Source organism: Muscardinus avellanarius (assembly GCF_963383645.1).
Source record: "Muscardinus avellanarius genome assembly, chromosome: 12".
NCBI lineage: Eukaryota > Metazoa > Chordata > Mammalia > Rodentia > Gliridae > Muscardinus > Muscardinus avellanarius.
Genome location: NC_137798.1, coordinates 91,698,650 through 91,713,306, shown reverse-complemented (window position 1 = coordinate 91,713,306; position 14,657 = coordinate 91,698,650).

Here is a 14,657-nt window from a genome sequence, read left to right as displayed (position 1 = left end):
GATGGCATCACATTTAAAATCTTAGCTGTAAAGGAGTCTGGGAAATGTGGTGTTTGCTTTCTTGGACTAGGAGGGGTTTAGGGCAGGTGGTGAATGAGCCAAAGTCTACTCCACTGCCAAGGATTATGCACACTGTCAGGTACATAAGGAGAAATGAACCAGGAAAAGATGAACACCTTTATTAAAAAAAAAAAAAAACTTAAAAGAAAAGACAGTTCAGAAGAAGGAAATCAAGAGATCAATCAAGGAAAAAGCTGAAATCACTGCTGAGAAACCTGGTATTGTCAAGGAAGAGATGAAGTGCTTCCACACCAGCATAGAGTCAGATGAGCTTTGTGCACCTTTGTAAAGAGCAGAGTAAACCCTCTGGAGTGTCTGCTAAGGAAGGAGGGAGCCTCATAAAGTAGTAAAAGCGGGTATATCCAAGCACATATATCAGAGTGTTGCTTATAACTGTAAAGCATCACAGACAATCTAACTGCCCAGCAAAAGGAGACTGAGTAAAGGAATGGTAGTACATTTACACCACAGGCTACCATGCCACCTGTGAAAGCAGCATTGTTCAGAGACAGCCTCTTGTGGCAACTAAGTGCACACAGGCTTCAGAACAAGACCACCTGGGTTTGGATTTGGATTACCCCACTTACTAATTAATTGTGTGATCTTAAAACTTAATCTTCCATTGCATCCCTTTGGCTATTTGTAAAATAGAGATGATAACACTGAAGTAGGCACAATAACAGATAACTTACTTTGCTGGAGTTCTGTGAGATTTCAATGAATGAACACCAGGCCTCCATTTTAGTTCACACACACAAATGATAAAGACAACAAGAATTTTCCAGAGTATGTTAAGTACTAACAGCAGTCTTCTTTGAATGGTGTTTTAGGTGATTTTACTCTGTTTGCACTGTATTGTATTTATGCCTGGGTAAATACATCTGTTTACAATGTTCCATGTGGTATTTTTTAAAAACTATTGAAATTTTATTTAAAAAACAAAGGCCAGGGTTTAAATTCTTTCTTTTTTATTATTTTGACTAAAGAAAGATACAGCCCACTAGTGGCAGACGGGCTTTGAGGTCCCTGAAGAGAGGCTGAGAGTGTCAGCCAAGTTTGGTAACTCACTGTACACCAGCAGGGAGCCAGGTCTCCTAGCAGGAGGCAGGCGCCAGCTCAGATCACCATGGCAACCACAACTGAACATTAAATAAGGAGTTTTGAAGGAAGAAAGTGCTGTTCTCTCTTTATCATTGGGACAAAAAAATAAGAAGCTTTTAATTTTAAATTTTTGACAGCAATCCTCTTTTGGAGGCATCACCAAAGTCCCAAAGCAAGAATTTCAGTCCTTTGATCATTGATCCAAACAATGAATGACTGATTTGGCCCCTTTTATAAATGGTTTTCTTTGACATACTTTTCCTTTTCTAATGACCTGTGACCTTAGACATTACAATTTAATGAGTATGTTGAAAATGAGGTATCTCCATGAGTGGTACCCTCTTAGAAACAGGATGGATCAATCTTTGAGTTATTCAGAAATTGCTTTGGACCTTAGATGAAAGAGGAACCTGACTTCTGTTGTTCTTTCTTGTGATACTTAGATCCTACCTGATCCCTTCAGTGACAGGTGCCTCTCTCCCTCCATAGAAATGTCTTTGTTGTAGAGTTATAATCATTAGAAATGATTTATTTTGAGCCTACATATCCGCCTTTCATAAACTTCTGCCAACCGATTCTGGTTCTAGACCAGAATCAACTCTGAGGATGTCTAATTCTAGTTCTTTTTTTCCCCCTTCAAAGAAGCCTTTCAAATAGATAAAGGCCACTGTCCTGGACCATTTTGGGAAGTGAGATTTATTTATCATCGCTGATGTGGTATTTTTAGGATGTAAAGACAAATCATACCCATACACTTTAGGGGGTTTGAAACACTGATGTGGTTTCCTTCTTGTCTCCCCTGACCATTGTTCTTTTGATCTAGTTTTGCAAAAATCAGGACAATTATTAAGCCTCTGAGTTTCCTGGTTCTTTCAAGAGAAGTGCTTGCTGTGTTGCTTCTTCTCACTGTGGTATGAAAATTTGCTTCCAGATCTATCTCCTTCCTTAAACAGTCACTCTAGGTGTGTGATAGTAGCGGTGGTGCTGATAGTGGTGCAGGAGGTGTGAGGATACTATCCATTCCTGATTCCCAAATGCCTGTCCTACTCTGAGACTTGCTAAATGTTGACTATCTGATAGATGGTACATAGGACAGGGAGGAAAATTTTATGGTACCTCTGCAAGTGTGGTCCAAGATGACATAGTTTCTTGATCTGTTAGTTGTTAGTGTCTTAGTTTGGGATGCTCTAACAAAATACCGTGGACCTGTCAGCTTAATGGGAGACAGTTATTTCTTACAGTTCTGAAGGCTGGGAGTTCAAGAGAAAGGCACAGGTAGACCTTGTGTCTGGGAAAGGCTCTCTTCCTGGTTTGTAGACTGCAGTTTTCTCACTATATCCTCATTAGGTAGGGAGACAGCCTGCTTTCTGATGTCTCTTATGATGGCACCAATTCCAGTTGAGCATGATGGTCCACATCTGTAATCCCAGTACTCGGGAGGCTAAGACAGGAGGATTACAGGTTTGTGACCAGCCTCAGCTATTAGTGATGTCCTCTGCACGTTAGTGAGACCCTGTTTAAAAAAATAAAGATAGGGCTGGGAGTGTAGCTTGGAGGCAGAATGATCCTGGGTTCAATCCCCAGTTCTGAAAAAAAGGGCACTAATCCCACCATGGAGTCTTACTGTCAGCTATATCTCATCACCTCACAAAGGCTGCACCCCTGAACGTCATCATGTGTATGGTGTGATATTGGAATTTGGGGGGGCATTTAGACTATAGCAGTAGGTGTGTGGTTCAACTATTGAAAGACCTAAGTTATCCTATTTTTATAAGTGAAATATCACATCACAGAGCTTTGAGAACTTCAGCCAGAGATACAGAGTGGCCTCTGGTAGGCTTTACCCAGCCTTTTGGTGTAAAATTTTTGAATTTTGGTGCTCTCATCCAGCTTGGTCCTGGCTATTAAAAATGGCATGGAGGCTGGGCATGGTGGTGCATGCTTGTAATCCCCGTGCTTGGGAGGCGGAGACAGGAGGATCATGCTGGTTCGACGCCAGCCTTGCTGGCTTAAGAGACCCTGTTTCCAAAAAAAAAAAAAAAAAAAAAAAAAAAAAGGCATGGAATCATCTGGTCCTAGAATTGCCCACAAAGCCCTACAACTGAGACTCAAGAGTCGTAAGCACCCACTGAGTTCAAAGAGCACTCAGCAGTTGGCACCTGACCCTTATCTGCATGACTCTACAAGATGCACCAATTAAACAACTGGTTCTGTTATTGTTGGGTCTTCTCTCAGAGGATGAATGAGGACCATCCTCCTCTGATGAAGAGAAGCAGCTCTTATGGGGTGAGGACTCCCAGTCAATAAAGGTTCCTGAACCATTCCCATCTCCACCAGCTTTGGAACTAGTTAGTGGTCTCCTTGACTAATTAATTTTCTCCTCCACTCAAGCTCTGATGCTTTTGGAGCGTGGAGATAGGGTCTGGAGAGAGAAGGTGAAGTCAAGAGACTCCCCTGGTGAAGCTACCCACACTACCTCCACAGGAGCATCCTGGGGCTCTAGTGAACGCCCCAGAAGTGGTGACTGCCCATCTTTTGGATCTTACCTAGAGATGGTTGCCTACTGGGAGAGGGATCTCTGAGCCCTTCCCCAGGAGTGTGGAGGAATAGGGGAAGGACAAACTCAGCAGAATTTCTACAATGGGGACACATAGCAAGTAGGATCTGAAGACTACTCTCCCTCATAAGAATACATAAATGTATTCCTGAGAGTCCATTTGGAATCCCTGCCACTCAGGAGGTACTCCTGCCTAGGCAGGAGTAATCAGGGAAATAGAGACAACCAACAGAGAAGGGCAGGAAGCTGGGCCACAGGCGGCTTTCCATGTGGGCCCAGAGGCCTCTTCTTCCTACCCTCCTGTCCCAATACCATAGCAGTAGGAGCTGGAAAAAGAGGTAGAATGGGTATTAGGGGGAGCAGGGCCCATGTTTATCTGCCATGAAGGGAGGGCCTTGAATCCATGAATGTCTGAAAAGTTAAAATGAAGACAGGTCTTTAAGAACTGAATTGTATTACTATAGTAATCAGGTGAACAAGACATAATGGAACTGGGTTATAATGTTAGCAGGGAGGTGTGTGCGTAAGATTCTTTGGAACAGGGCAGTTACTGGGAATATAAAACCACCCCATCTTTATACCACCACGGAGACAGCCAGTGCATCAGTTTTTGCGGTATATTTGTAAGCAGTTGGTGAGTCCACAGAACTGTACCTTCATGCCTGGCTCACCTTTCTATTTTTGAAAAGTTACCTAGAAGTCACCTGGACTTGTGACTGGGGTTCTAAATAGACAGCTCTCTTCTGACTGCAGGTGTATGGCAAGGCATGACTATGGAAGAAGCAGGACCTGGTTGAGGGAAGAAGATTCATCAGAAATATAAGATCAAGTGATGCACTAGCCAGGTAGAAATGAGGCATGTTCTGTACTGGTTTGGATAAACATAGGAGTGTGTGAAAGTCAGAAAACCTATCCATCCATCAATCCATCCATCCACCCACTCATCCACTTATCCATGTGTATCCTTGTAGTTCTTTGTAGAACTTACAATAAGTGCTTAAATATTTGTTTAACTTTGGTTTATTGTCTGCCTTTTCCACTAGACCCTAAGCTCCTGACAACACAGCCATGTTTACTGGGCTCATAAATTTATCTTTATTACCAGCTCAATGATGAGCATGTGGTAGATACTCAGTATTTTTGAAATGAATGAATAAACAAACACTTTATGGTGGTCATTAAATTGCATTGTTATTTAAATTGTTACCTTTATTGTAAGCTAAATGTCCTGGTCTCAGTAGGTTGTGACCCAAAATATGATGACATTTCCCTTTTAAGTATCTACATTATAATATTCCACAGTATCTTAAGCACGGAAGTCCTGTGCGAGAGTAATTTTGGGAGCTATGGACCATTTGTCAACTATGCTCAGGACCAGTTCTATCTTTTAGTCTCTAGCCTCTCCATTAAGTGTCCATGCTGCAGCCTAGTTCCCAATGATCCTCAGGTGCATCCTGTGGTGGGCATGACTGCTCTAGGCTGGCGTTCCTTTCTACCCACTCTGGCTTCTACCTCTAACCTGGGCCAACTTCTTCCTTTAGTTCCCAGTAGCACCTAGAATCTCAGAAACCACAAAGAATAACTATTGTCAGCATGATTTACATTATAATGAGAGACTATAATACACCAAAAAAGCATATTAAAAAAACTTCACTAGTCACTACACACAAACTGTTGGGACTAGACCTTCCTTACATTGAACTTCTCAGGACCATGTTCCTCTCTACTCCTAGCCAGCTACCAAGAGCAAGGGACAGCAACTTACCTGCCCTGGGAAAGCCCAGGCACCTCTGCTGCTCAAGACTCAGAACCTATTTCACTCAGCACTGTGAGAGGAGAGAAGTTTGTGTGTGTGTGTGTGTGTGTGTGTGTGTGTGTGTGTGTGTGTGTTCACTTGGTATAAAGCCTGTAGCTCTGCTGAAAGATACCTCCCAATCTTCATTACTAAGTGAATCAGATGGGAACATTAGCATTTCAGTTACTTCATTACACACAATTTTCCCCTAAGGACAGCAGGTGAGGACCTGTTTATGTAAGTGGAATCATTTTCCTAAACCAAAATATAGTCTTCCTTGAAGAAAGATTCAATCTTCCTCCCCTAGGAGGCAGAAATAGTTTGTAGCATCAAAATTTTCAGTCCATCTCCAGGGGAAGAATCCTATAACCTTATCACAATCCTTTTCTTTTTCAGGGTGGCACTGTCTTGGATGATATATTCTGATATCTATTAGAAATCCAGTCATACCTTGCCCTTTTCTATCTGCTTACTCTGTATTTAACAAACATTTATTAAACATTCTCAAAATCCCTGTCTCCGTGGAATTTTTATCCTAGAGCTGAGATCAGCAAACATTTTTTTGTAAGTGGCCAAATATTAATTATTTTAGTCTTTGAACGTGTAGTCTCTGTTGCAGCTGTTCAAATCTGGCTTTCTAGCACTAGAACGGCAAGGGGCAATCTGTAAATGAATTGTGTAAGAGAATTTAGCACTGGTTACTTGTGAAAAACCCCAAGACAGATTGTATTCCAGTTACTTTGCAGGGGAGAGGGTCTTCAGCATAGAACCACTCAGCTCTGGATATAGCAGACTGCTGGTCTTAGGGGATAGATAAACTAAGGTGAACTTGATTCAAGGGAAGGGAGACTCTTGCTAAACTAACTTAACAGAATTCTGGCTAAAGGCAGGCTTAAGTCTTAGACATCAACGGTTGGAGGTGAGGAATTCAAATGCTATCAAAGCTGAAGGGATTCTCGTTAAACTGATTTGGTAGAATTATTATTATTATTTTTAAAGATTGGATTAGGCAAACTTGGAGGCAGGCTGAGGTTGAGGCCCAGCCCAGCTGAAAAGAGGAGACTGACTGAAGCTTGGTCAAGGAGGTCTTCATTATAGGCATTGCTGTCCTGCAATGGACTTTATTTACAAAGCACATGGCTGGCCCTGGAGCAGTGGTATGTAAGTCTCTTTTTCTCTCAACATACACACAACACACACACACACACACACACACAATACATACATATGTGTATATATGTGCACACATATACACATACATGTATATATACACACATGTACACATATACACATATACACACAGAAGGTATGATTTAAGTACTACTAATAAGAAAGGCATGATGATTAGCAAGGGCCAGATGTCATAGGAATTTATGCTGAGTGGAGGCAGGAAATCCTTAGAAGGACTGAACAAGGAAATGGTTGGCTCTGACTCTCAGAAGAGGTGGCTGTTGCATGAAGCACACTATTGAAGCCATGGAAATGGAGAAACAAGTCAGAAGGTTATTGGAATGGTCAGATATTAAGGGATGGTGGCTGGTCCCAGGGTGGTAGTGATGAATGAGATGGTAAGAAGTAGTCGTATTCTGTATAGTTTCAGAAGGTAGAATCATATAAGGCATATGAAAAAGATTGAAGTTCAAGGATGACTCTTAGGATTGTAGTCTGCAACTAGAGGAATGGCTTTTCTATCTGCTATGATGATTAAGAGTTAGAGTGTTAGGTAGCCAGGTAGAAATGAGCAGATCAGGGCAAGATTGGTATGGGTCTAAAGGAAAGTTGAGCAAATGTTTAGGAATAGAAATACCGGAACTCCCTGCCTAGCTTCCATTAGAGAATGGTAGGGATATCTGGAGCTTAAACTTAATAATGCATGCATAATGCCTTCTTCTGGGGTTTCACTTAGGAATCTATAGGAAAGTTTCCAATATGGTGAAAATAGCTCAGACACGTTAAGCTGTGGTGTGAAAAGAGAAAAGTGACCTCCCAAATGCATATACACTGGTGGGAAAAGTTTCCAGACTGAATAAAGTTCACCATGTGGAAAACTCACTGACAATTTCCACTCTGGAATGTGGCAGCTACACACCCTTTCCCTGGAATGTAACCCATTTATCACAACTTTATCTTCATTGTACCCCCACTTACTTAAGTGAACCTCTTGTGTTTCCCTAATCATGCTTTATGCTTGAAATCTTTTACAAAAAGCAAGCATTGAAGAAGAGACCACTGCCTTATAACATTCATTTCTAGGAGAGATTATCTACCCTCTAACAAGGGGAGTGGGTTTGGGTAGAAGACCAAGAGTTCTGTTTGGTACTTGTTAAATTGGAGATCAGACTCCCAAATAAAGATGCTGAGTAGGCAGTCAGGTATACTAATCTGAGACTCAGTGAGAGATCTGGTGTCACAATTCAAGTGTCACTGACATGTGGATAGTTCTTGAGGTAGGGATGGAATCAGCAAAGGAGTTTGAATTGATGCAGATGATGAATTCAAGGACTGGGCCCTGGGATGTTTCCATGTTGGAGGGTAGGGGAAGGAGGCACCAGTCAAAGAGTCAGAGGAGGGGCGGGCATGGCAGAACAGAGCAAAAGGGAATGGGGTCAGAGCAGAAGGTGTACTTTGGTGTCCAGAGCTACCAGTGTGTGTGTGTGTGTGTGTGTGTGTGTGTGTGTGTGTGTGTCCAGCATGAGGGCTGGGAATGTCTGTGCCTCACACCCCCTTCCTGGGCTCGCTGTGAGGAGATGGGAGAGCTTAGCAGGCGAGCTCTCAGCATTTTCTTTGGGAACCTGCATTTCCTTTCCTTCCACAGCCCCCTGCGGCTGCTTTCTCCTAGGCCATCGCTCTTTCTGTATCCTGTTGTCACTAGACAAGTTACATTTCCTTCATGATTTGGCATCTTGGCAGGGAAATGATCTCTTCCAAATTGTGCATAAGCCTTGGCTCAGCTTCCCCCTTTTGTGCTCAAAAAAGGAAAGACAGCAGAGTCAGAGAATGATTTCTGGAACCCAGAGGAAACTCTGATAAAATACAGGCACATCATAGACCTGCATGCCTGCCCCCCTCCCCAGTTCCTGCCAACTTCACAGGTTCTTTGGGGAAAGATGGATGAAGTCTTAAAATTTCAAGTCAGCATTTCTCTTCTCAGGGGCTAAAAACATAGCTACCCTGAGGGTATAGGAAGCATTCTGACTCTCACATGGAGACAAAAGCAAAAGGACTGGTCTTTCCTGACTGAGTGAGAATGTATATTTATTTGCAGATATGGAGTGAGCAGGAGGTGGGCAGAGGGGAGACAGATCACTCAGTGGAGACAGTGGTGGTGGAGGGGCAGGCTTTTTCTGTGTATGGTCTTTGGTGTCTTTGAGCATCAGTCCTGTGTTTAAGGTCATGGACCCAGGAAATCTGCCCTCTTCTTCATTTCCCCTCTTTTAGCCATGCAAAGATGACACCTGGTACTCTGAGCTTGCATCTGCTGACAACTTTGTTCTGTTTTTCCCCCCTCCTCTGTTCAATTCGGGTGTTTGGCATGGCTGACTGAGGTTTGAAAGTGATGCTCCAACTGTCCCCTCATGCCCACTCCTACTGAATTATCTTGACATCCCTCCTGCTTGGCAAGGCTTTCTATAATTCCAACTAAGCAGAGTCTTCAGCAGGGCTCTGTTTTGACATGGAATCATGCACTTGGCACCTCCTACTAACAGTCTCCCCATGTTCTTGAACATCTGTTTTCTAGGCTTCGAATCTTGTGGTTGGTAGACCAGCTGTCCCTGAGTGGAGCTGAGAGCCGCAGACTCAATGGGGTTTCTCAATTGTTTGGGTGCCAAAACAAAGAATATACAGGACTCCTGTGTTTAGAACAGCTTTGACCAGACTCTTGTTAAGAAAGTTGCCTTGGTGTAAAGGATATATTAGTGGGACACCCGTAAACATGGAATAGTCTTAAAATTATTAAATAATTCTTTTTGTTACTGAGAATTTATGACATCCAAAAGACAGCAGTTCTTTATTTTCTTGGCTACTAAAGGAGTCATGAAGAAGGAGGTAGGGGAGAAAGAGGTATGTAGGTGGTAGAAGAATGTATTATTTTAACATCTGCTACCAAAATTATTCCCAGGAAGGGAGTTATTTTAGGAAAGTATCTTGATAAATCATTTGGGGATGGGAGAGGGAGCATTGAGTGCTTGCAGGAGTCAAGACAACCAGAGGAATTTCAAAATTGCCATGCATGCGACGGTGAGGCTTAAGAGATGGGCTGCCATGGTGGTTGGTTTCCCTGTTAGTGGTAAGAGGGGGTCAAAAGAATGTTGTACATAAGATGACAAATGCTCAATTCAAAGGGGCTACATTTTACTAATGTAGCTCTTCTGGTTTCCTAAAGATTTTAGTCAAATATGTTGTGCCCCAAATGCACACTTTTTTTAGCAGTGTGTGTGTGTGTGTGTGTGTGTGTGTGTGTGTGTGTGTGTGAGACACACACAGAAGTAGAGACAGAGAGAAGCAAAGAGACAGAGAAAATGCTTTATGTAAACGGTAGAACCAGGCTCTTGTTAAGAGAGTTGCCTTGGTGTAAAACAGGATTTGGATGAGGAGATGATCGAAAAACGTAGTCAATTTAGCAGAAACCAGGTTGGAAATCAGAAGTGGTAGAAAAGTGTGACTACAAAAATCTGTGGAAGATTGAAATGAAATGAAATGGGAGTAACAACTAATCTCACCTGGATCATAGGGGTATGGTGATGCCAGAGATTCTTTTGGAAGCCCCATTAATTCTTGGTAAGATATAGATGCCCAAAGCTAATAAATTAACAAATTAATTTTACAGACTAAATTAAATTTAGTCAGTGTTTTCATTCCTGTGACCAAATACCTGACAAGCGCAACGTAGAGGAAGAAAGGTTTATTGGCTCATAAGTTTGGAGGTTCAGTCCATATTAGGTCAGTTCCTAGGCAGAAACCACAGTGATAGGGAAAGTGGCAGAGAAAAGCTGTTTTCAGTTATAGTGATCTGAAGCAGAGAGAGTGAGGGCCATATGTAGTCCCCAAGGCTTATGCCCCACTCCAGCCACATGCCACCTCTGAACACTGCTGCTCTGGACACCAAGTAGTAGTCAACACAGGAGACTTTGGAGGACAGTCTGAACCCAAACCCTAACCATTTGGATTAATCATAACTGCCCTCTATTCTCAACAAAGCAAATCATCTGGATGGCCCCTTTACCTTTATATTCTTCTCCAGTTGCCATCTTGTGACAACTTCCCCTCTTTTTCTTAATGGAGGACATTCTGATCTAATTTTAGGAGACACAGTTGTTACGGAGGAGAGTGTGATTTCCTGTAAAGAGTCTGGGAGGTCAGCCCCTTTCAGCGGGATTTTTATTTAAAGTAGAATGTACTAAAACCATTTGATTTACATAGAACCCCTAGGATACCATTTGTGTTAGGTGAATTCTATTCTTATGCAAGTTCTGAGTGGGCAAATGACAAAACAATGGGGTGGTAAATGACTTTGCAGAAGTGAATTAACCTTCTAACACCACAAACACTCTGGTGTGGTCAACGCCACCCCTTCCTTCCCTAGTCCCCAGAAGAGGTAAAATAGCATTTGTCTGAGTTGGCTGCCGAGGTTGAGTCATCAAACACTAATTGGGAAGACATATATCAGGGAGGAACCATATAAATTTCATTTCCAGAGTAAAAATAAGTGCAGTACAAATTTAAAATTCACAGCAGAGCTATCACAGCTATTTAGAATGCAATAAAAGTCCATTTTAATAAGAATCACATAGTTTACCTGTAGCCCATTAAATGCATTTTAGAGATAGGCAAAGTGAAAAGCATAATCTGGTTTTAAGCCTTTTCCACTAATCTAAGTTTTCCAAATGAAGTATCTGGGCATGTTCTCACTGCAAATGAGGCAGAAAACTACCAAATTTTTTATGTTATGGATACTCCTTATGTGTTTGGCTGTGCCAGAAATGAACCATATATGTCAAAATTTTTGCTTGGCTGTTGAAGGCCAAATAGACCTCCCCCAGCTCTTCCTTTTCTTAGCTTTTGATCTTACACAAATTGCTTTAGCTCTCTGGGCTACAGGTTCTTCATATGTAAAATAGGCTAATTCATAAAGTAAGTATTGTTATTCAGGTTAAATGAGATAACAAATGGAAAATACTTAACTGAAACTTAGCATATACTAAGTACTCACATGATAGCTATTTTTATAAGCTTGTGTCAATTAACCCAAAACTATTATTTTAGAGTAAAAAATTACATGTATTTTAACCACTTCAGATGAAAATGTTAAGTATGTAAATTATACTTTTTCTGCCTGCTAGACTGAATTTTATTTGTTATGAGAACCATTGTAACAGTGGAAGGATATTTTTTTATTTTTTTGCGGTACTAGGGGTGGAACCCAGGGGAATTCTACTGCCAAGCTACAACCCCAGCCCTACTTTTTATTCTAAAACAAGGTCTCACTAAGTTGCAGAGGGCTTCATTAAGTAGCTGAGGCTGTCTGTGAACCTACGTACTTCTGACTCAGCTTCCCAATACTGGGATTACAAGCATGTGCCACCACGCTCAGGTTGGAAAAAAGATTTTTTAAAGATTAAAAATTACTTGCTTCTAATCATCATGTCCTAATAAAACCCCATTGTTCTTTTTCATGATTTCAGTCTTTTCCCAAAATGTAGGTGCATTGGGACTTTTTTTTGTAATGTGCATACATAGATAGCATTTGATATTCTCCATTTTCATAAAATGTACTGTAAATATTTGTATTTATTTATTTGCTTATTTATTAATTTACTTATTTCTGTGGTGCTGGAGATCAAACCTAGGGCCTTGCAGATGCTAGGCAAGTGCTCCACCACTGAACTACATCCTCGAGCCTTGTAAATGTTTTTGTATGTTCTTCATAATTGTAACTTTTGCTGGCATCTAAAATTCATCCGAGTTTGTGGACTGTAATTTAACAGTCATATTTTCTAGTCATTTTGATTGCTTCCAGTTTTGATTTACCTTGCAGGGATGAGTATCTTTTGTGGAGGCAGTGAAGGAGGTAGATGTGGAGAATTGGGAGGAGTCCTTTTGCTTAGAGCTGAGATGTTTGGGTGGGACTACAGACACTTCCATGTCTCTGGAGAACCAGCAGCCATGGGGGTAGGGATTAGGGTCATCAGGGAGAAGACCATGTACTAGCCATGCAAACCTGACTTGGGCTTTGTGGGGTGAGGTGGAGAGGACTTTGTGTTTCCAGAGAAGGGAGGCACATGGGCAAGGGCAGTAGAGTCTTCTAGAGGAGGAAGAAGAAGACATAGGCACTTTTGAATACAACCTGTGATTCTGCCACTTTAACAGTGTGAGCTCTATTAATCCTATAAAGTACTATTAACTCTGTACAGTCAGCAATAGCCCATCTAAACAGATGGAGAAGGTATAGAGAGATAGAGAAAGGGTCCCCAGTCACAGCCAGCACCTCGTTGGGGTGGTATTCAGCTCCTCAGAACTGAGTGGAGAAAGGTAGGACCTTGTGGGGTGCTCAGCTGGGTGTCCCTGGGCACCTTATTAGCAGTTTTGGATCAGGAAAGGGTAAGTTTTGCACTATGATTAAAACCCAAAGCTTGCCTTACCTGCTGAGTAAATCGGGTCACTTTACAGATGATAAGGTGGGTACCCTTGACTCAGCAAACCTGATTTCATTTTCAATAGTGTTTACAATGAGCGTGACACCTCTAAGAACCTAGCAACCTCATGTGTGCATGCAAAAATCATGTCTACCTTCAGGAACTCTGAGAAGCTTGGGAGAGTCCACAGAAAATAGGCTATGGAACCCAGGGGCATTCTACCTGGGAGCTAACACACCCAGCCCTATTTTTCTTCTTTATTTTGTTTTTAAAAATTTTTTAAATTTTTATGTGGAGCATATTGAAAATGGTATTTATTCAGACTGTGCTTGATGCCCTCCCCCATCCCCCACTTCCCCTTCTCCCTTTCCCAACACTGAGTGTCCAGGTCAATCATGCTATATTTATATTTTTAAGCAAATTCAGATGTAGCTTTTTTATTAATCAACCTCAGCCTTCTTTCTCTCCCATCCTTCCATTCTAGTTTTGGTGAGGTCTTCTCCATTATCTGGAGTCCCTCTGTTATTCCTAATACTCCCTAGTTTGGGCATATTAGAGGAAACATAAGTCCCTTCTAGAGATTTCTGTGCTAGGCTGATCTCACGAAACAGGGTATCACTGAGTTGCAAAGGGTCTCACTAAGTAGCTGAGGCTGTCTGCAAAGAAAAATAGGCTTTTTTAGTAGTACTCCAGAAGTTATCTTTGCAGTCATTCTCAAGCAATGACTGGGTCCACCAAATTTAGCTGATGAAACTGTTTGGAACCTGCATGGTTCTAATTAATCTGACATATAAAAATGTATAGGGTTAATTAAAACAATAAGAGCATTTTGGGCCTGTCACATTAGCAAATAAATATGACAATATTTATATGTAATAATCAATATGTAAGACAACATATATATATATATATACTTTATTCATATATGTTTACTTATTTTTTCATAATTATTATGTGTTTTAAAATATAAAATGGTACAAATATGTGTGCATAGGATATTCATGACAGGGCTCTTTATAATAGCAAAAATTGGAAATTTTTAAAATGTTAGTAAGAATGGAATATGTAAAGAAACCATGCAATTGAAAATTTTAAAATCACAATTTCAAAGAATGTTTAATAAGAGGAAAAAATGCTTATGTTATTATATTGAGTTTTTAAAAGGCAGCATCTAAAATACTATTTATATTAGGTTTTTAGGCTTACAAAAAACAAAAAAAATATTTATAAAAATCAGCTTAAAATAAATGCATCAAAATATCTAAATGAAACTGATGATGGTGTTATATTCTTCTTTATACTTTACTATAAACCTTATATTGTTTTATTCAATGAACATGATACATATATAGAGAAAGATGTTTGTGCATGTGAAGCCACTAGAGGATAAACAACACCATCTAGATTTCCCCAAGTTATCCCATTTTTAAAGTTCTGTCCTGGTTTCAGGTTATCTAAGTTGGTTTTGGCATGTAAAATGGCTGCAAGAATTTAAGAAGAGAAAAGGGTT